We start from the raw sequence: 22,402 nt of genomic DNA, 5'->3' as shown, positions 1-22,402 counted from the left end.
ACATTTTTTATATTAAAGTAGTACTAAAAGCTGAGTAGTTTTTTTTTTTTTTTTTTTTTTTTTTTTCCATGGATATAATAATTTTAAATAAAATGCACAATACTAGTAAACTTTTAAAAAGGATATATACAAAGTATATTCCCTGCGCCAAAGTTTTAGAGTAACCGGTAAGTATGAAAGATGGTATAGGCAATATGTATTATAAATTAAAATTAATTAAAAAATATTAAAATGTTAGATTAGACTATATATGCAGCTGCTGTAGAAAATGAATAAATTGTCACAAAAATGGTCTTTAAAAAAAGGCCAAATACAGCGCTAGCTAAATATTAATTAAAAACATTTAATCCTAAGAATTTAAATTACCAATGAAGTTATAAAGTGCCAATGTGTCTCCATAAATATCATTTGATTAGTGAACAAAATATATTACCATACATTAATTATTTAAAATTCATAAAACATAGCGGTGGGTCATGTGCTTGGTAAACTTTTGACTGTAATAATTAAATAACATCAAACAGTCTATAAAAGGGGACGAGTTAATATATATAAAAGTCCATCAATCAGTGGTGATTTTGCTCAGGCAATGAATGTCCTCAATAGGTAGTTATCCATAAAGGTGCAAGTGCTCTGGCTTGACTGTTCAAGATATCAATGGCTGGTTCAAAAATTTAATAAGATGGGTCACTTACCAGACAACGTGGGTCCTATGTGTCGTACGACACGAAGACCATTCAGGCTTAGGTTGCCCTCTGGGCAAGGTAACTTTCCCCTCTATGCGGTCCTGCGGGTTTCCCTGGACTCCAAATTGCAGTATTCAGAAAGGCAATATAAGGGAAGAAAGGCTCCAAATAGCGTAATATTTAAAATTGATTTATTTACCCATCCTTCGGGTTCAGACAAGTTAAAACATAAGACACACTATCCCTGGTGGTCAGCGGTGCGGGCCGCACGTCCTCCTCGCGGAATAATGGCTAACTTCCAGCTTGCGTTCCAACTAGGGTAGTGGGATGACTTTATGCGGTCCAAACTGACGCGTTTCGTCACTTCCGGTGACGTCTTCAGAGTTGAGCAAAATCACCACTGATTGATGGACATATATATATATCTCTCGTCCCCCTTTTATAGACTGTGTTGTTGGATGTTATTTATTACAGTCAAAAGTTTACCAAGCACATGACCCACCGCTATGTTTTATGAATTTTAAATAATGTGTGGTAATATATTTTGTTCACTAATCAAATGATATTTATGGAGACACATTGGCACTTTATAACTTCATTGGTAATTTAAATTCTTAGGATTAACTATTTTTAATTAATATTTAGCAAGCGCTGTATTTGGCCTTTTTTTAAAGACTAGTAAACTTTTACTTTAAATGTAATCTTTAAATGTAATTGTAATGCCTCTATCACCTCTAGTCTATTGGCCTACACCTTATCTGGGTTCAGATGCTCATCTTCCCTGCACAAAGCCCTTAAAGTGGTTTGTAAACGTTGGATTTCTTCTGAACAACAATCTTGTCATACTTATCCTCTCTGTGTAATGATTTTGCACAGAGCAGCACTGATTCTCCTCTTCTGCTCTCCCCCCAATGGAGGGGGGGCTCAATGGCCCCTCCTCCTTTCAAAGTGTCCCTTTAGGAAGCAGCAAAGTATAGTACTATATAGAGTGTTCCTATAGCAAGGTACAAAAACCTTTGCCTTTTAGAATCGGTTCCTTCTCTTGCCCAGGACTACATTTCCCATGAGGCATTGCTCCTCACACAATCACAAGTTCTCTGCCATCTACATGTATGTATGCTACGTATACATTGCACTGTTTTTCTGATATGTAAACAAATAATGCATTCTGTATGCAGGACAACTAATCGTTTGTCCGATTAATCAATTCCGAAAATAGTTGACAACTATGTTCTCGTTGTTTAATCTCCACAACCTTCACATGGGAGGGGTGGACTTCAATGGCCAGATGATGGCACCGTATTGAATTGCCCATAAGGCCAGATGCTAGGGCTGCACGATTAATCGTAACAGAATCGAGATCGCGATTCACTCCCCCTGACGATCTTAACATGACACTTGCTCAATTCTTTACATAGCTGTGAGGGAGCAGCTGTCAAAAAAAAAAAAAGCCTATTAGCATTAGTCTCCCACTGAACTGTAAACACAAATGATTACATTGTAACTTTTCTTTACCTCTGCCGGAGGAAGGAAGTTTAACCTCAAAGACTAAACCTTTTTCCTACACTTGTTGCTTGCAAGTTAAATCAGTTTATTTTTCCTAGAAAAGTAGTTAGAACCCCCAACATTTATATATATTTTTTTTTTTTAGCAGAGACCCTGCAGAATAAAATGGTGATTGTTGTAAATATTTATGTCACACTGTATTTGCGCAGCAGTCTTTTAAACGCAATTAATACACTTTAATGAATAAAAAAAAAAATAAAACCCGTAAAGTTATCCCAATTTTTTTTATAGAAAAAATGTAAAAGATGTTACACAGAGAATCGTGAGAGAATCGTGATCTTTATTCCAAGCAAAAAAATAGTGATTCTCATTTTGGCCAGAATCGTGCAGCTCTACCAGATGCTAGTACAAGAAAGTGTCAGTATATTTATTCCAATTGGCTCTGCTGAACGCTTATATGCTATACAAAGCATCAGGAAGAAGTGGCTTCTTCCAAAATTCCAGGAAAAGATCATCACAGCCCTTCTGTGGCCCAAATTCACAATTCAGATGCAGAGAGTTGGCTGCATGAGGCATTTTCCGGATGTCCTCCCTGGTACCTCTATCCAAAGAGCACCCCAAAGAAGAGGTCCTGTCTTTATTTTAAAAAAAAAAAAAAAAAAAAAAAAAAAAAAATTTGGTATAGGCGTGACACCCGCTTTGTTTTTTTTTTTTTTTGTACCTAATGTCTTGGGCAACCTGCTCTCTGCATCGGGGACTTTCTGTTACTACCACACTAGTGGAGTATTCCTATAGGGTGCAGCACAGCTTAGGGCACACTTTCACACAGGGTTTCGAAAGATGTTAGATGGCTATCCCATTTTGAGGCCCTAGCCTTTAACCACTTGCCGACCGCCGCACGACTATCTACGTCGGCGGTCAGCCCCTCACAGGCAAACTAACGTAGGGCTACGTTGCTTGCTTGTGAGGGTCTAGGGAGCGAGCGCGCGCCCCCGGAGGCGCGCTCCCGCGTGGTCACGTACCCCCCCCCCCCGCGCGTGTGACCAGCGGACCCGATGTCCGCCGGCCACTCGGCGATCGGCGGGGGAGAGGGAGAATGTCAGGCAGCTTGTGTAAACAAACTGCCTGTCATTCTCCTCGCTGCAAAGACACTGATAAAACGGATCTGGTATGTAGATCCGTTGATCAGTGTCCTTACAGCTAGAGCCACAGCCAATCACAGTAGAAACCACGCCCCTAGGGACACACACAGCCCCTCCCTTCCAAATAAAGTTAACCCCTTCACTACCAGTGTATTTTTACAGTAACAGTGCATATGTATAGCACTGATTACTGTAGAAATGTCACTGGTAACCCCAAAAGTGTCAAAAATGTCAGTCAAGGGTCCGATCTGTCCGCCGCAATGTCGCAGTACCGCAAAAAAAATCGCAGATCGCCGCCATTACGCGTTAAAAAAAAAAAAACAACAAAAATGACAAAAATCTTTCCCTTTGTTAGTAAACGCGATAACTTTTGCGCAAACCAATCAAAATACGCTTTTTGCGATTTTTTATTTACCAAACATAGGTAGCATAAAACAAATTGGCCGAAAATTTTTAAAAATTTTGATTTTTACATTTTTTTTTGGGGGGAATTTCATATAAAAAAAATGTGAAAAATATTGCTATTTTTGCAAAATTCACGCTCTTTTTTTTGTTTATAGCGCGTGATCAAAAAATCGCACAGGTGATCAAATACCACCAAAAGAAAGCTCGGTTTGTGGGAAAAAAAGGACGTCAAATTCGTTTAGGTACAGCGTCGCACGACCGCGCAATTGTGCGTTAAATTCACGCAGTGCCGAATCGCAAAATACCCCCTGGTCGGAATGGGGGTAAAATCTTCCGGGGCTTAAGTGGTTAAAGTTTTTCTTTACAGTTACAAAAGTGTGAAAAATAAAAGCCCAAAAAAATGTAGTATTGAGTTAATTTTCTGTTACGGTTTTACTGTAATTTATAATGTACTGTAATGTTGTTGCTGTGTTTTTCATTGTTAACCATAGTTTGCTTTGCAGATACTACCACTGTACTGTTTTACTGCACTGTATAATATTCTGTAATGCATGGGTGTTCAACCTTTTTGCTTCTCTGGGCCACATTGAGTGTAGAGAAATTTTTCTCGGGCTGCATATAAAACGTATATTATAGTTGAGGTATACAAGTAATAAAACGCTGCAGCGACCCCCCCCCCCCCCCCCGCACTAATTTAACACAACTAGAGGATGATCAAATGGAATCAGTATACAGAGGTTTACTTCTTCTGAGAGATATTAAAGGAACACTCTAACCACCATGACCACTTCAGTGATTTGAAAGTGGTCATGGTGGTAGGAGTCAGAAACACTGCACATGCTGGGATATTTACAGTTCTGTGCTGGGGGCTACTTTGCACCACTAGCACATATAACTTAGGCAGCCAGAAAATGTCATGTCCTTATTCATACATGTTTGAACAAGGACATGACCTATTATGACAAGACACAACTAGGTATTAAAAAACATTTCTCTTGCGTCCTCCGACAGTCGCCGCCTCTTCATATTCGTCACTAATTGGGTTATTGACCTTTTCTCCGTAGGAGTAGCTAGGCAAAAGAATATATTAATATCAAAGCTTTTAACATATCCCACCCCCAGTTGGTGGTCCCCTCAGTCAATACCTCCCTGCTTCCTGCATACCAACTCAGTTTCATATGCCTAGCTCAGGAGTATGCAGGCTGTTCCTGTGCTGGGGCTCTTAGTCTCAGCTACTTTTCTCTTTTTTTGATTTTATTTGAAGTTTTTTCTCTTTCTTTTACTTAGCTGTTTATTTTCAGCGTTAGTTAGTTTCTTCTGATGAAGATGATCGTGCGGCGCTGGGTCTCAGTCTGGCCACCCTGGATCCCAGGGCCAGGGGCTTCCCAGCCTGCCATCGAGCGTTCAGCTTAGGTTTTGCCCTGGCACATTGAACGACCCATCCCTGTTCGCTGCAGGGATGCTATCGGTGAGGTGGCTACCTCACTGGACGCCATTGCGGTTTCGCACCGCAACTCTACTGCGTCATGCTTGCGACACTCCCAGTCCTCAGTACTGCGGTTTGGTCGCTGGAGCAGGCTCCCCACGCCATCCGGACTGGTAAGTGTAACTCTATGTGGGGACCTGTCTATTTGGGTGTCAGTCTGGGACTGTGTGACCCTGCCTGTCTGTGTGGCTGCTGTGCTCCCTGTCAGCTCCTGTGTGGACTTGCTGCCTTTGTGTGGGCTGTGAAGGGGGGGGGCTCTCCCGCTCTGCTGGGTGTCATATGAAGCAGTCAAGTTTTAGGCATGCTGTGCGGCGATCCGCCATTTTTTTGGGGCAAAATTATGGTGGCAGGTCCTGTGAGGTACTGCACAGCGTTTTTGGCGCCAAACGCCGCCATTTTGAGCGGCGATCGATCAGGCCACATGTCAGCGCCATGTTCTATTTGCCCAGGGTTTTCCTCAGCCGAGCGGCCATGTTTGTGTAGCCTTGCATAGGCTTCATAGGGGCGGTCAGTCTTGCATCACTTCCTTTTGCTCTGGGACAGCGATCGGTGCAGCAGCCTGTGTGATCTCTCCAGGTTTTTATATTTCCTTCTTTCCTGTATACCTTGCCCAGTTTCTTGTCCCTGTGGGGGTCAGTGTATTAAGTGGGTGCGGTGGGCTACGCTCGCCATGATCTTAAAGGGGTAGTACCCTTTATTATTTGGCTGGGGCATGGATTCTCAGGATTGCAAGTTTCCTCCCACCTTGGTGGGGGGCCAAGGGGCTGCTGCTTCCCCCGAGGGGGCTGATCTGGCCACTATTGTGGCAAACTTAGCTGCTCAAGTGCAGATGCTGGTGGCTGATCGATCCACTAAACGGCCCAGGGTGTCTATTTCCTCTGATTCAGAGGGCGATGGGGCTGCTATGGCTGGAGTGCCCTTCTCAGGGTCTCACTCATCCCTAGACCTTGTGGGGTCTGACGGGGAGGCTGAGGTGGAAGGGGTTGATAATTCTCCCCCTGGCTCGTCTGAAGAGCTTGCACTCATGGATGAGTTAGTTGCTTCTATCAAGCAAACGCTGCATTTGCAGGATGAACCATGTCCTCCTGCTTTGATGTCCTCTTATGGGACGCAGAGGAAACGCAAAACATCGCAGGTTTTCCCTTGCTCTACGGAATTTCAGCGCGCGGTTGATGAGCAATGGCGCAATTTAAAGAAGCCTTTTGCTGTACCGAGTAGGTTCAAACTGCATTATCCCTTTACACCAGCTACTGATGAGCGTTGGTGTGTGCCGCTTCAGGTGGATCACGCGGTGAATAAATCTACTGCGATCCCTGCTGAGGATACCCCGGTGTTCCGGGACCCGACGGACAGGAGATTGGAATCTCTGGCCAATCATGCCTATGCGGTTGCTGGCTCTATGCTGAAGCCTATTTTTGCTTCCATTATGGCAGCCCAGGCTATTGCGGATTGGACGCAGGTGCCCAAGCGCACTCTGGTGGCTGACTCTGCCCCGCTGACAACTTTGGCTATGGTGGATCAGATCCATCAGGGTGTCATGTATTTGTGTGATGCGGACTTGGATTTAGTCCCTTTTGGCTGCGCGTCTTTCTAGTGTGGCGGTCTTGAACCGTCGCCTGATATGGCTGAAATGTTGGTCGATTGACCAATCTTCTCGCAAGACTTTGGCTAATTTGCCCTACGCGGGATCTCGCCTTTTTGGCAAATCTTTGGATACTCTAAAGGGTATTTCTGGGGGTAAGAGCACTCTCTTGCCCCAATCTCACAAGAATAAGTTTGTTCGTGGTAAGAAGAATGCTTCGTTTACGCCCTCTCAGGGGTCCTTTCGTGCCTTTCGGTCGCATTATAAGGGCAAGCCCTTCAAAGGCCAAGGCTCCCAGAAGAAGCCGTGGGCGGGTAAGCAGAAGTCCGGCCAGTCCGGATCCGCTGCCCATAACAATGCGGCCTGAAGGGGCGCCCTCACCCGTTTCTGGGGTGGGGGGACGTTTGCTCGGTTTTCTTCAACCCTGGCTGGACCGCGTTCGGGACAGGTGGGTTCAGGAAATCGTTCGATCTGGATACAAGATCGAGTTTCTCGGCCGGCGGGCAGATTTTTCCCCTCAAACCTTCAGCTGACTCCGGAGCGCTTGCAGGATCTGCACCTGGCGGTGCGGGACCTGCGGGCCCAGGGAGTGGTGGTTCCGGTGCCTCATCGGGACAGATTTCGGGGGTTCTACTCCAATCTGTTCACTGTGCCCAGAAAGGAGGGCAAGGTACGTCCGATTCTGGACTTGAAAGCTCTGAACCGCTTTGTGCGGATTCGCAGGTTCCGCATGGAATCCCTGCGATTAGTGGTGGCTGCCCTGGTTCCGGGGGAATTCATGGCCTCCATCGACTTGAAGGATGCATACCTTCACATTCCCATTTTCGAGGGTCACCAGAGGTACCTTCGGTTTGCCATTGCGGAGGATAATTATCAATTCGTGGCGTTGCCCTTTGGTCTCGCCTCGGCTCCGCGGGTTTTCATCAAGGTGCTTGCACCGGTTCTGGCCTTGCTGAGGGCCCAGGGCATTTCTGTCCTGGGGTACCTGGACGATATCCTGATTCGGTCCGCGACCAGTCAGGGCCTGGTGAACGACCTATCCATCACGATGCAGACTCTGCAGGAATTCGGCTGGACGATAAATGTTCCAAAATCGACGTTGTGTCCGTCTGTTCGTCTTCCCTACCTGGGGATGATCCTGGACTCTGTTCAAGCGAGGGTCTTCCTACCGGAAGACAAGCTTCGGACGCTTCAGTGCGAAGTCAGGTCCCTTAGGGACAATCAGTGCTCCTCCCTCCGGACGTGTATGAGGTGTCTGGGATTGATGGTTTCGGCCTTCGAGGCGATTCCCTTCGCCCAGTTTCACACACAGGAGCTTCAGGCGGAGGTCCTGGCCGTGTGGGATGGGCGTCCGCAATCTCTGGATCTGCGGCTGTCATTGAGCCATCTCACCCGAAGGGGTCTTTTGTGGTGGCTCCAGTCCCCGGCGGTGTCGGGGGGCAAGTCCTTTCGTCCTTTGTCGCAGACGTTGATCACCACGGATGCCAGCCTGTCGGGCTGGGGTGGTGTTCTGGGCGTTCTGTCCGCCCAGGGAACTTGGTCGGAAGAAGAATCCTCCCTTCCGATCAACATTCTGGAATTGCGAGCGATAAATCTCTGTCTTCTGCGTTGGACGGACAGGCTTCAGGGCCGTCCAGTTCGGGTGCAGACGGACAATGCCACAGCTGTGGCCTACATCAACCACCAAGGGGGCACCAGGAGTGCCCGGGCGGCTCGGGAAGTAGCCGACATTCTGTCTTGGGCCGAGACTCACGTCCCGGCGATATCTGCAGTTCACATTCTGGGGGTGGAAAACTGGCAGGCGGATTATCTGAGCCGCCAGACCCTGGACCAGGGGGAATGGTCCCTTCACCCGAATGTCTTCCAGTTGTGCACGAAGTGGGGGTCCCCAGATTTGGACCTGTTCGCATCTCGTCTAAACTACAAGGTGGAAAGGTTCGTGGCAAGGACGCGCGATCCTCGGGCAGATGCCTCGGACGCGTTGGTGACGCCCTGGCATCAGTATCGCCTGATGTATGCCTTTCCACCGATTCAGCTGCTGTCCAGGTTCCTTCGCAGGTTGGCCTCGGAACCGAAAACGGTGATTCTGGTGGCACCGGACTGGCCTCGCCGGTCTTGGTACGCAGACCTCGTGAATCTGGTGGTCGACGCTCCGTGGCGTCTGCCTCTTCGAGAAGATCTCCTGTCTCAAGGACCGATATTCCATCCTGCTTTACAGTCGCTGGCTTTAACGGCCTGGCTGTTGAAAGACAGGTCCTGAAGGATAGGGGTCTTTCCCCCCGAGGTCATTCCCACTTTGATCAAGGCTAGGAAGGCCTCTTCGGGGAAGATTTACTACCGTACTTGGAAGGCTTACTTTGCCTGGTGTGAGTCCAGGGGGTATTCCCCTCGCTCGTACTCGGTGTCGAGAGTGTTGGCTTTCCTTCAAACGGGCGTGGACCAGCGTTTGGCGTTGGCCACGATTAAGGGTCAGATTTCTGCGCTGGCCATTCTTTCAACGCCCTGTGGCGTCTAACTCTTTGGTTAGCACCTTTGTTCAAGGGGTGCGACATTTGGTCCCTCCTAAGAGGGAGTCTTTACCTCCATGGGATTTGAACCTTGTTCTGTCCGTTTTGCAACGTGCTCCTTTTGAAAATATCAGGGGGATCTCGTTTTCCTTGTTGTCCAAGAAGGTTGCCTTCTTAGTGGCGATCACTTCGGCTCGCAGGGTGTCAGAGCTGGCGGCCTTGTCCTGCAAGTCTCCGTATTTGGTGATTCACTTGGATAAGGTGGTCTTGCGACCTAACCCGTCTTTTCTTCCGAAGAGGATCTCGGAATTTCACCTCAATGAGGATATTGTTCTGCCTTCGCTTTGCGCGAAGCCTAAGCATCCGAAGGAGGTGGCTTTGCATTCCTTGGATGTTGTTAGGGCGATCAGGGTTTACCTGTCATCGACAAAATCCTTTCGCAAGTCGGATTCTCTTTGTCCTTCCTGAGGGACCTCGAAAGGGCATGGCGGCGTCGGCTGCTACCATCGCCAAATGGATCAGACAGACCATTGTACATTGTAAAAGCCTATGCTTTGAAGGGGAAGGTTCCTCCTTTTCCTGTGAAGGCGCACTCTACCAGGTCTCTGAGTACGTCTTGGGCCTATCGTCATCAGGCTTCTGTGGCCCAGGTGTGTAAGGCGGCGACTTGGTCGTCCGTTCACACTTTCTCAAAATTTTACAAGGTGGATGTTCAGGCATCGGCAGATGCTTCTTTTGGCCGCAAAGTTCTTAGTGCGGCAGTGCCTTAGGGTCCCTTGTTTGGGTCCTTGGCTGTTGGGGTGTTGTTAACCCTGAGTTACTTGTTTTTTCCTGGGTTGTTGCTCCTGTTGAGCACGTTTTTTCCTGTTGCCCGGTTGGTTCTCTTACTTTGGTAAGGTTCCTTTCTCTGATGTGGGTACTGCGTTGCTTTAGGCGCGGCTGCTTTTTTTCCCACCCCTCATGTCTACACTGCTATGGGACGTCCCCATTAGTGACGAATATGAAGAGGCGGCGACTGTCGGAGGACGTAAGAGAACTGAATTTTTGTAAAATCTTACCTGTAAAATTCCTTTCTCTGAGTCCTCCGACAGTCGCCGCCCCCGCCCCTCTTTTGGGGTTTGTTTATGTACTCTACTGCTATTCTACTGAAACTGAGTTGGTATGCAGGGAGGTATTGACTGAGGGGACCACCCCCTGGGGGTGGGATATGTCAAAAGCTTTGATCTTAATATATTCTGTTGCCTAGCTACTCCTACGGAGCAAAGGTCAATAACCCCATTAGTGACGAATATGAAGAGGCGGCGACTGTCGGAGAACTCAGAGAAAGGAATTTTACAAAAATTCCGTTATTGCAATAATTTACACACGCTAATGCACATACCTTTTTCTACTTATTTGCAGACACAGGCAGAGTGCATTTCATATCACTCTGCCTGTGACAGAGCCGGAATTATACAGAAAGCAGCGGCTCGGTCACTGACTGCAGACATCCAAAGTCTCCCGCACAGCACTTGCAGCCTAGTACGTGCCTGTGTAAAGGTTAAGGAACCTCAATCAGGTTCAAAATAGATTTCTTGCTGCTGGATCTGATTAAATATGTAATTAGAGTGCATGCACATGAATATCATAGACTGACACATTGTTCAGGTAAATGATACTACTATTTCTAATGGACAGTATATTATATAGTTAGTAGGCGGTGTCATATGTTAGTACGTCATAAGCATAATATTAGCATAATACTGATTATTTGCAGCTTTCTGATTAGTCAGGTCCGTTATAAGGTGGTCCCTTTCGAGTTCAGGAATGTTATCTTCTTTTGAAGGCACTGTGCCAAGGCTCCATCTTTCTTTTCTCGTTCCATCTCGGTGGTGGGGGGTGAGAGGTATCTAGTAACGGCCATTTTGAGTAAGGACGACAGGAAAAATATATATATACATGTAGAGAAGAATACACATTTTGCTTAATTCACAAGTGTTCATCACATTCCTTCACAAGCCCCCCTAAAATGGCTATTTTTCTTCTGTCCCTCATACTAAAGTGCCTACTCACCTGGCCCAAACTCCTCTGGAACTTTTTTAGGGCTGTACATAGAGAAGAGCAGTAACTAGTTCACTACCCCCCTCGATACAGCCTGGAGAGGGCAGTCAGGTGCTATCTATCCCTATAACCCTATAGAACTGTGAAATTATGAACAGGGACTGACTGTAGAGGGGTGAAGGGTTTGTCCTCTTCCATCATAGGGCGGTCTTCTTCTTGGTGGAGAAATGTAGGTGTGCTATTGTCTACAGCTTTGCTCATTAGCTTCTTTACAAATGTTAGTATACAGCATACAATCAGGGCTAAAAGAACTAGGAGTAACAATACTGATAATCCTATCTGGGCGAGCGCCTTCTGCCACCCACTCATCCAGCTAAAATATTGATCCCAAGGGTCTGTAATACCTGAGTTCTTCAATTCAAATGACAGATCTTCCAATTTCTTGATAGCTAGAGTACCTTACCATTTGGACCAGTGTTGTCAGGAAGGTTATTATGGGGAGCAAAGACTCAAAACCAGCTTTTACCTGATCCCTAGCTTGGAATTCATCTGGGACCCCCCTTGGGACCCCGATGGCATCTATGTACACATGAGGATCAAAGCTTCCAGAGGGAGCTGCTTGCTTCCTCCTGTGGTTGGGTGCGGAGTCAGTGTATTTATCAGGGGTATCATACTACAAAGATAAAAAATAAATAAATAAACGTAACCACTTATGTGCTGGATGAATTGTACCAAAATGTAGCGACACCATTTGTCTTAGCGATGGCCGCCCGTTTGAGTACCTGTTTTGGTGATAATCACCTGCTGAGCTTTTATCAAACTTGTAAGAAAAAAGGATATACAGCACAATCATTGTGCTGCCAGCAGAATCTTGTCTTCAGGAGATTGGGCTTTCTTGCAGTGAAAGGTGTGTATCCAGGTGCTTTGTATCGGGGATCAAGTGAATTTTTCCTTGTGTATTTCTTCACTAACACCCAATCTCCTGGCTGAAGACTGTGGGTTCCCGAGTCTGTTTCTGGATCTGGAATGGAGGAAAATACTCGAGAATGGATATTAGTTAAGGCTTTAGACAAATATGTAACATAACAAGTTAACATATCAGATTGTAACTGCGACTGCTGTGGGGAGTAACAGCCAAGTCTGGGGCTGAACCAAACAAAATGGGTGTGTCTGACACTGAACAGGGCAATAGGCAAACTGTCTGGTCAACTCATGTTAGTCTCTTGGGCCATCTTTAACATCCTATTCTTTAGAATCCCATTCATCCTTTCTACCTTCCAACTACTTTGAGGGTGGTATGGGGTGTGTAAAGCCAACTGAACTCCCAGTGCTGCCCAAATCTTTTTGTTAGAGAGCGATCAGGGCCCAGCTTTCACAGCAACCCTATCACCTCTTGGACCCCAAATCTACGTACTATCTCACTAAGTCGTTTTTTCTTTTTTTTTAGCCGTGGTTCTAGCTGTCATGTTTGTGACTGCATAGGCTCTTGGCCAGCCCGAGAACATGTCCACCACCACTAGGGCGTATTCTTATCAGCTGCTTTTTGGCATCTGTATGTGATCAATGTGTATCCTCTTGGATGGATATAAGGGTTTTTTCAAATGTTTCTGCAGTGTCTTTTCTGTCCTCACCGTCTTTCGTGTTCTTCTCCTTTGTCGATCCATTCCAGCTTTTCACCTGTGTAGGCTGCCTTTGCATAGAGGCTAGGTATAGTCTGTCAGATTGCACATGCACTGCCAAAGGCATCTGCACTGAGGATTCACTCTGCTCTTCAGCCGCTTCGGCCGTTTCTCGTTGGTTTGCCCGCTTTATCCGCCAAGTGGTTTCCCCTGGCTTCTTGAGAGTTCAGCTTGCCATGTGCTTTAACCTTTAAGACAGCCACTTGTTCCGGTAGAAGTAGTGCATCCATTAAATCTTTGATGGCAGGACCATGTTTCACCGGTGTTCCGGCCGCTGTAAGGAACCCTCTAGCTCTCCAGATGATACCAAAATCATGAGCTACTCCAAGGGTGTATCTTGAGTCTGTGTAAATGTTGGCTCTTTTGCCTTCTGCTATCTTGCACGCTGCAGTGAGGGCTTGAAGCTCTGCTTCCTGGGCAGATACAGTTGGTGATAATGCTTCTGCTTGTAGGATTTCAAATTCAGAAGTCACAGCATAACCTGTGTGGTACTGTAGTCAGGGTTTTCCAGAGGAATTTCACTCACTGTAGGGAGATGAGGTTTCCAAGCGCATCATTTCAAGGCAGTCATGTGGAGTGTCATAGGGGTCTCCTTCACCTTCTCCTTCTCCCCCCTCGAAAAACGGCACAAGGGTGGCCGGGTTGAGAGTGAGACACCTTTTTGGAGGGTTACATTGTCCGGAAGTAGGAGGGAGCTTTGCAGCCGTAGATGTCTGGCCGTGGACAGGTGTCGGAGTTGCACCTGATTTAAGATGGCAGCAATGTCATGCGGTGCCAGAAGAAGCAGGGGGTGTGCTAAGACAAGGTCTGAAGTTTATTCTAAGAGTGCTTGGGCAGCAAAGACAGCCCTTAGACAGGAAGGACCACCTCTAGCCACGGGGTCTAGACGGCAAGAGTAGTAACCAATGGGTCTAGTCCGTCCTCTATGTTCCTGAGCCAGGACCCCTGTGGCGTGGCCATTCTTCTCTGACACAAACAGTTTGAAGAGTTTCTCATTATCTGGAAGGCCCAAAGCAGGAGCTGTGGATATTGCTTGCTTCAGCAGAATAAAATTGTCCAGGGCCTCGTTTGACAGGGTAAATGGCACGGACTTGAGAGCATCATAGAGTGGTTGCATGAGGATGGATGCATCAGGGATCCATGCCCTGCAGTAAGATATGAGTCCAAGAAAGGCATGCAGTTGTTTAGCTGCTTTTGGTGGAAGAATATCCTGGTTTGCAGCCACTCGGTCTAAAAAGGTGACCGTCTTGGAACACCACTGTATTTTTTTTTCTCTTTGGAGGCCTTACAGCCTTGTTCTGCAAGGTACGTTTATCATCTGCAACACTGATTTGTTTATCCTGACTGCCACAGCGTTTACTCTCAGCATATACGTAAAACAATGATTGCAGTGCTGAAAGTGATTTCACCACCGCACACTTCCAACATTTGTATTTTTGCTTATGAATTTAGATATCTTTAACGTGGAGAGTCAACCTGTCTCAGATATTGGCTCTGTGTCTTTTTCAGATAGTAGCATCCATATTTATACAGGTTTCCTTTATTGTAATAATAAGTCGCGCTATGATATGATCAATGGAGATGTAAAGTCCATACAGTCCAAACATAAAGTAAAGATGTAATCCGGAACCAGGAACCCCAAAGGGTATAAGCTTACCAGATTGAGGTAAGGTAAAGGCGGTTTCCTTGGATAAACTTGTCACCTTGATAGTAGATCCAGGTCCACGTGAACAGTTAGCTCAATGGTCACAGGATCATGGAAGTAAAGGTAAAAGCGCAATAGCGTAAAACCTTACAAACTAATTTGATTAAACACCCCAGTGTTCGTGAAAAATGAATACTATTGTGTAAAAGAATAAACCTCCACCAATAAAATTGTTCACTGATGACAGTGAATAAAAAAACATGCAAAAATTGAAATAATGATGGGTACCCCTTACCAAAGGTGATAGAGGTATAAACCAAATATAAAACGTGTTGTAGCTGAAGTCGCCTCTTACCGGACAACTTTTAAACGGAAGGCAAAAAAGTGTGAGATTTGCGTGTTGAACCACCACCTTTATGGCTAGATTCGCCTCTTACCATATGGAATAAGGATTATAGCAAAACGTGCAGATCACAATTCAGTGTGAACCCAAAGCCAATGATGAAATAAACCAATAGGGGTCGCCTCTTACCAGATACAGGTAATGTTAAGCCTGTATGGTGATCCAGCATCCAAGGACCCGACTCTCAAACTGGGGTGCTGATTTCCTCAAATGGCGGAGGTATTGTCAGTGTTCACCCACGTAAAGAAAAGAGAGGCTCCCATAGCGTAAAACCATTAAAAATTTATTCACAAAATAAAATCAAAAAACTTACAGCAAGACCAGGAATGAGGAGCAATGTTTGTCAGCCGCCGGCCGGACGGCTTCGCTCGCCCGCACTCTCCGGTCGCAATCCGATGACGTCAGTACGCCGTGACCCGACGACGTTTCGTCACAGATGACGTTTTCAAAGGTGCGGACGGCGTACTGACGCCATCTATTTGAGCTAAATGACCGGAAGAGGGTGAGGATCATTCCGCCATCTTGAGTGGGGGAATTTATAACCAGAAGGGTAACCCGCACATCAACCCGCCAATAGCAACAACAAAGGGTTTATACATTTACAAAATAGAGAGGAGCATCACGCAAAACAACCATATTTTGTACTTAAGATATAGGGTAAAATTAACAAACAAATAATCGTCATATCCGCCTAGAATAGGTCAATAAAGGCACCATCTAGTGGATATTTAAGGATATCATCTCTATTGACCGGAAGAGGGTGAGGATCATTCCGCCATCTTAAGTGGGGGAATTCATAACCGGAATGATAACCCCCATATCTACCCGCAAATAGCGACAACAAAGGGTTTATCCAGAAGAACATCATACAAGGCAACTATATTTTGTGCTCAAATTATAAAACTAAAATTAGCAAACAGATATTCGTCATATCCACCTAGAATGGGTCAATGAAGGCACCATCTAGTGGATATTTAAGGATATTACAGATTTTAATAGCATATTGATTACAACTGGACAGCACCTATCCAAACCATCATAATTAAAGAGGGAGGAAGGCTATATATCAAAGGATTAATGATGTAAACAAAAAAATCCTTTCATTCATAGATATTGTTATATCCAACTCAATCAGCCCCTTATTTAATAATGGGGCCCGACATAATATTGACAATTATAATAACTGTCACACACATGTCAAATATAGCTGGTTGGTGTTGTCCAATTGTATTGACATTCAGATAGTATGCTTAGATAAAAAATCAATAATAAATAATAAATTGATTTTAATAAATACATAAAAATATAATTGAAAAAGAGGGAATAAAGGGTAATGTTAAATTTAGGCGTTATCTATGAAAGCATTTATTTCGATATCTACATTGAGTCCAAACGGAACATATGTTTTGGCTCGATGAATCCAGTTCATCTCTAGTTTTGAGATACCTCTAACTAGGGGTTCACCCCTCCAATGGGGTACAAATTTATCTATCCCTAGGAATAAGGTATTCCTGGGATTTTTATCATGGACAAGGGCATAGTGTTTGGACACTGAATGCTTAGGAAAACCTTTGAGTATATTTGATATATGTTCATTAAGTCTTACTTGTAATGGTCTTTTGGTTCGTCCTATATATTGAAGCCCGCATGGGCACTGGAGCATGTAAACAATGCCAGTGGTCATGCAGGAAATGAATGGCTTGATAGCGTGAACTCTACCTGTAGCTGTGGACGTAAATTCTTTAATTGATCTACATTTGTTAGAGCTGAAAGAACAAACACGGCACCTGTTACATTTATAAAACCCAGTCAACTGACTTAAAGTAGGTCTGGGAGCTGGTGGTTCCAAAATGTTGGGTGCCACTTTATCTCTCAAAGTTGGAGCTCCTTTAAATACCACCCGTGGTCTATCCGACAGAGTACTACCCAGGACTGGATCATTACCAAGGATGTGCCAGTGACGATTGACAATATTTTTAATAGTCATATGCTGACTTGAAAAGGAAGTAACAAAAGGTAAATTATAAGAAGAGTTTTTTCTATCCGTTTAAGACTCATTGTTCAGTAATTGGGTTCTATCCAATTGGCTAACCTCCATAAGTGTTTCGTTGAGAAATTCCTCACTATAACCCTTATCGAGAAACCTCTCAGTAAGAATACGGGCCTGAGCTTGAAACTCATGGAATTCACTACAGTTACGCCTAATACGAAGGTATTGGCCTTTGGGTATAGCCCTCAGCCAAGGTGCGTAATGACAGCTATCGACAGGAATGTATGAATTCCTGTCGGTAGTTTTGAAGTATGTAGATGTAGAGAATTGTCCATCTTTAATGCTTATGGTGAGATCAAGAAAATGAATAGTGGACTGGCTACACTCATAATTCAACTGGATACCCCGATCATTGGAATTCAAATACTCCAAGAAGGATATCAGGTCACTGTGGTGGCTATCCCAGAGGAGGAGCACGTCATCTATATACCTAGCCCAAAGCAGTATTTGCGGCCTGCGATGGGCATGGATGACGTCCTCCTCCCACTGGGCCATAAACAAATTGGCGAGAGACGGGGCATATTTAGCGCCCATGGCCACCCCAGTGACCTGGCGATAAAACTGCCCATTATACCAAAAATAATTATGGTGAGTGGCGAACTCAAGTAGCTCCATAATAAAGGATATCTGAATTGATGGTAAATCAGAATCTCTATTAAGATACATATTGACCGCGTTCAACCCCATATTGTGTGGGATAATTGTGTAAAGAGAGGAGACATCGGCGGTGACCATCCAAAGGTGGTCACTAGGAGTTAAACCTGTCAGAAGGCCAATGACATGTCTCGTGTCTTTAATGTATGAAGGTGTGGTTTGCACCAATGGCTGTAGGTAAGAGTCTATATACTTCCCCACCCGGGACGTCACAGAGTCGATGCCACTGACAATGGGACAACCCGGGGGGGAAGTTAGACTCTTATGCAATTTGGGTAAATAATATATAACCGGAGTGCGAGGGCACTTGGGGATCAGAAACTCCTTTTCTTTTTTATTTATGATATTTTGATCATAACCCCTCGTTACAATACCCTCAAGAGTCTTTTTGTAAGAGACTTTAGGGTCTTTAGAAAGTGGGACATAGGTTTGACTATCTCCTAAAATGCGTTGCATCTCCTGATTATATTGTCAATCGTCACTGGCACATCCTTGGTAATGATCCAGTCCTGGGTAGTACTCTGTCGGATAGACCACGGGTGGTATTTAAAGGAGCTCCAACTTTGAGAGATAAAGTGGCACCCAACATTTTGGAACCACCAGCTCCCAGACCTACTTTAAGTCAGTTGACTGGGTTTTATAAATGTAACAGGTGCCGTGTTTGTTCTTTCAGCTCTAACAAATGTAGATCAATTAAAGAATTTACGTCCACAGCTACAGGTAGAGTTCACGCTATCAAGCCATTCATTTCCTGCATGACCACTGGCATTGTTTACATGCTCCAGTGCCCATGCGGGCTTCAATATATAGGACGAACCAAAAGACCATTACAAGTAAGACTTAATGAACATATATCAAATATACTCAAAGGTTTTCCTAAGCATTCAGTGTCCAAACACTATGCCCTTGTCCATGATAAAAATCCCAGGAATACCTTATTCCTAGGGATAGATAAATTTGTACCCCATTGGAGGGGTGAACCCCTAGTTAGAGGTATCTCAAAACTAGAGATGAACTGGATTCATCGAGCCAAAACATATGTTCCGTTTGGACTCAATGTAGATATCGAAATAAATGCTTTCATAGATAACGCCTAAATTTAACATTACCCTTTATTCCCTCTTTTTCAATTATATTTTTATGTATTTATTAAAATCAATTTATTATTTATTATTGATTTTTTATCTAAGCATACTATCTGAATGTCAATACAATTGGACAACACCAACCAGCTATATTTGACATGTGTGTGACAGTTATTATAATTGTCAATATTATGTCGGGCCCCATTATTAAATAAGGGGCTGATTGAGTTGGATATAACAATATCTATGAATGAAAGGATTTTTTTGTTTACATCATTAATCCTTTGATATATAGCCTTCCTCCCTCTTTAATTATGATGGTTTGGATAGGTGCTGTCCAGTTGTAATCAATATGCTATTAAAATCTGTAATATCCTTAAATATCCACTAGATGGTGCCTTCATTGACCCATTCTAGGTGGATATGACGAATATCTGTTTGCTAATTTTAGTTTTATAATTTGAGCACAAAATATAGTTGCCTTGTATGATGTTCTTCTGGATAAACCCTTTGTTGTCGCTATTTGCGGGTAGATATGGGGGTTATCATTCCGGTTATGAATTCCCCCACTTAAGATGGCGGAATGATCCTCACCCTCTTCCGGTCAATAGAGATGATATCCTTAAATATCCACTAGATGGTGCCTTTATTGACCTATTCTAGGCGGATATGACGATTATTTGTTTGTTAATTTTACCCTATATCTTAAGTACAAAATATGGTTGTTTTGCGTGATGCTCCTCTCTATTTTGTATATGTATAAACCCTTTGTTGTTGCTATTGGCGGGTTGATGTGCGGGTTACCCTTCTGGTTATAAATTCCCCCACTCAAGATGGCGGAATGATCCTCACCCTCTTCCGGTCATTTAGCTCAAATAGATGGCGTCAGTACGGCGTCCGCACCTTTGAAAACGTCATCTGTGACGAAACGTCGTCGGGTCACGGCGTACTGACGTCATCGGATTGCGACCGGAGAGTGCGGGCGAGCGAAGCCGTCCGGCCGGCGGCTGACAAACATTGCTCCTCATTCCTGGTCTTGCTGTAAGTTTTTTGATTTTATTTTGTGAATAAATTTTTAATGGTTTTACGCTATGGGAGCCTCTCTTTTCTTTACGTGGGTGAACACTGACAATACCTCCGCCATTTGAGGAAATCAGCACCCCAGTTTGAGAGTCGGGTCCTTGGATGCTGGATCACCATACAGGCTTAACATTACCTGTATCTGGTAAGAGGCGACCCCTATTGGTTTATTTCATCATTGGCTTTGGGTTCACACTGAATTGTGATCTGCACGTTTTGCTATAATCCTTATTCCATATGGTAAGAGGCGAATCTAGCCATAAAGGTGGTGGTTCAACACGCAAATCTCACACTTTTTTGCCTTCCGTTTAAAAGTTGTCCGGTAAGAGGCGACTTCAGCTACAACACGTTTTATATTTGGTTTATACCTCTATCACCTTTGGTAAGGGGTACCCATCATTATTTCAATTTTTGCATGTTTTTTATTCACTGTCATCAGTGAACAATTTTATTGGTGGAGGTTTATTCTTTTACACAATAGTATTCATTTTTCACGAACACTGGGGTGTTTAAATCAAATTAGTTTGTAAGGTTTTACGCTATTGCGCTTTTACCTTTACTTCCATGATCCTGTGACCATTGAGCTAACTGTTCACGTGGACCTGGATCTACTATCAAGGTGACAAGTTTATCCAAGGAAACCGCCTTTACCTTACCTCAATCTGGTAAGCTTATACCCTTTGGGGTTCCTGGTTCCGGATTACATCTTTACTTTATGTTTGGACTGTATGGACTTTACATCTCCATTGATCATATCATAGCGCGACTTATTATTACAATATTCTACAGGGTGTGGTCACACTAGAAGTTGCTGCTGTTTCACTGTACTTTTCCTTTAGCACGGTTAACATCTTTACATTACTATTCCTTTATTGGCATAGTGCAAAAGTGTTGTATGCATCATACAATATTCTAGGGGTGTGCATCTTCACTGGTCTCACAATTCGGTTACGATTATCATGTCAACGATTCGATTCCACGATGCATCACGATTACTGTCCACAATGTGCCCATGGTTTTCATCAAAAAATTCAAGCAATCAGAAATTGAAAAACTATTTTTAAAAAAAGACACTTTCCTGCATATTGCAAAGTCTGAACATCAAACAGTCGGTGATAATTTAATGGCGCAATTTACTTTTCAGAGGCTCTCAAAGTGACCGTACAATCCGTGCGCATGCGTGTCAGTGATGAGCAAAACCATAAATAATACAAAAAAGGTATCAATGAAGGATTTGTGAATCTATCACGAAGACATAAACCATAAATAAGATATTCTAATATATTATACATATAAAGGACACAGACCGCTACAAACAAAACACATGTCCCCAAACATATGCCATTTCCATTAATTATGGTTTGATTCACAAATACTTCATTACCTTTTTTTTTTTTTTAATTTTTTTTTTTTTTTTTTTTTCATGATTTTTGGATTTGGTCATCACTGACTATCCCATGCACACAGTCATTTTATTGTTTAGGTCGATTATAATTTGCACATGAATTAACTGATGTGGAAGTTACTGTCAGTGTGCCTGTGTTTACACAAATGACTACTGTGCAATTGTGAAAATTGTCTCTTAACATCTGAGCAAAGTGAGCTGTAAAAGAGTCTTCTTCTCGAACATCTTCATTATTCCCTCTGGCAGTGTCTTGTGTTAAATAACATTTGTAATAGTATTTAAAGAGTTAAGCCCCGTACACACGCATCGAAAATTGGCAGGGAGTTTTCGTCCAACGTCCGATCTGCCGATTTTCAGCTTGTTAGTATGATGCTTCCGACAACCGACACCAGATTTTTTTCGGCCGAAAAGTCGGTGTGCAGACTATAACATTTTTGTTGGCCGTCAAAACATGGCCGATTTTCGTGCAGTCAGTACTGATTTCGACAGGGAAAAATCTTATGAGCAAGTCTCAGATAAGAAAACGCAAAGAAAGCAAACCAACACATGACATCACTTCAGAAGCAGATTTTTGTTGGGCGAGAAAATTCGTGTGCAGTCTAGGCACATACCAACCACCAAAACACAACTCTGGACAAAAGTCGGACGATCAGTCGGCCGATAATCGTTGCGTGTGTACGGGGCTTTAGACTAGTACCTGATCAGTGATGAGTGATGACAGATTGCAGACGCCTGAGCCAAGGAGGACTGGGAGTTGGGTTCCGGGCCGCTCATTCAGATGCCTGTGTGAGGAGGACTGAGGACAGTGTGCACTGGACAGTGGACACTTGATGGAGGACGGTCAGGACAGACACTCGCTGGGGGAGGACGCCTGTTGGAGCTGGGGATGTTCGCTCCGCCACTCGAGTCTCCCGCAGCAGACTGTCCGAGAGTAGAGATGACAGTCCTCACGTGCCTGATCCCGCCAGGAAGCTGACACTGCACTCCAGTAATTCCTATTAGTGCAGCTGCTGATCGGGAAGTGTCTCACTGGCTGTAATTAGCAGA

At 44.4% G+C, this 22,402-nt stretch overlaps 1 protein-coding gene across 2 annotated transcripts in view; it reads left to right on the top strand.

Moving 5' to 3' along the window:
- The window catches only part of NDE1 (nudE neurodevelopment protein 1), a 126,157-nt gene that overhangs the window by 10,105 nt on the left and 93,650 nt on the right, over nucleotides 1-22,402 (top strand). The window lies entirely within an intron of this gene.

This window comes from Pelophylax lessonae (genome assembly GCF_965119305.1).
Source record: "Pelophylax lessonae genome assembly, chromosome: 6".
Taxonomy (NCBI): domain Eukaryota; kingdom Metazoa; phylum Chordata; class Amphibia; order Anura; family Ranidae; genus Pelophylax; species Pelophylax lessonae.
Note: the sequence above shows the minus strand (reverse complement) of the source record. Positions and strands in the feature narration are given on the sequence as shown.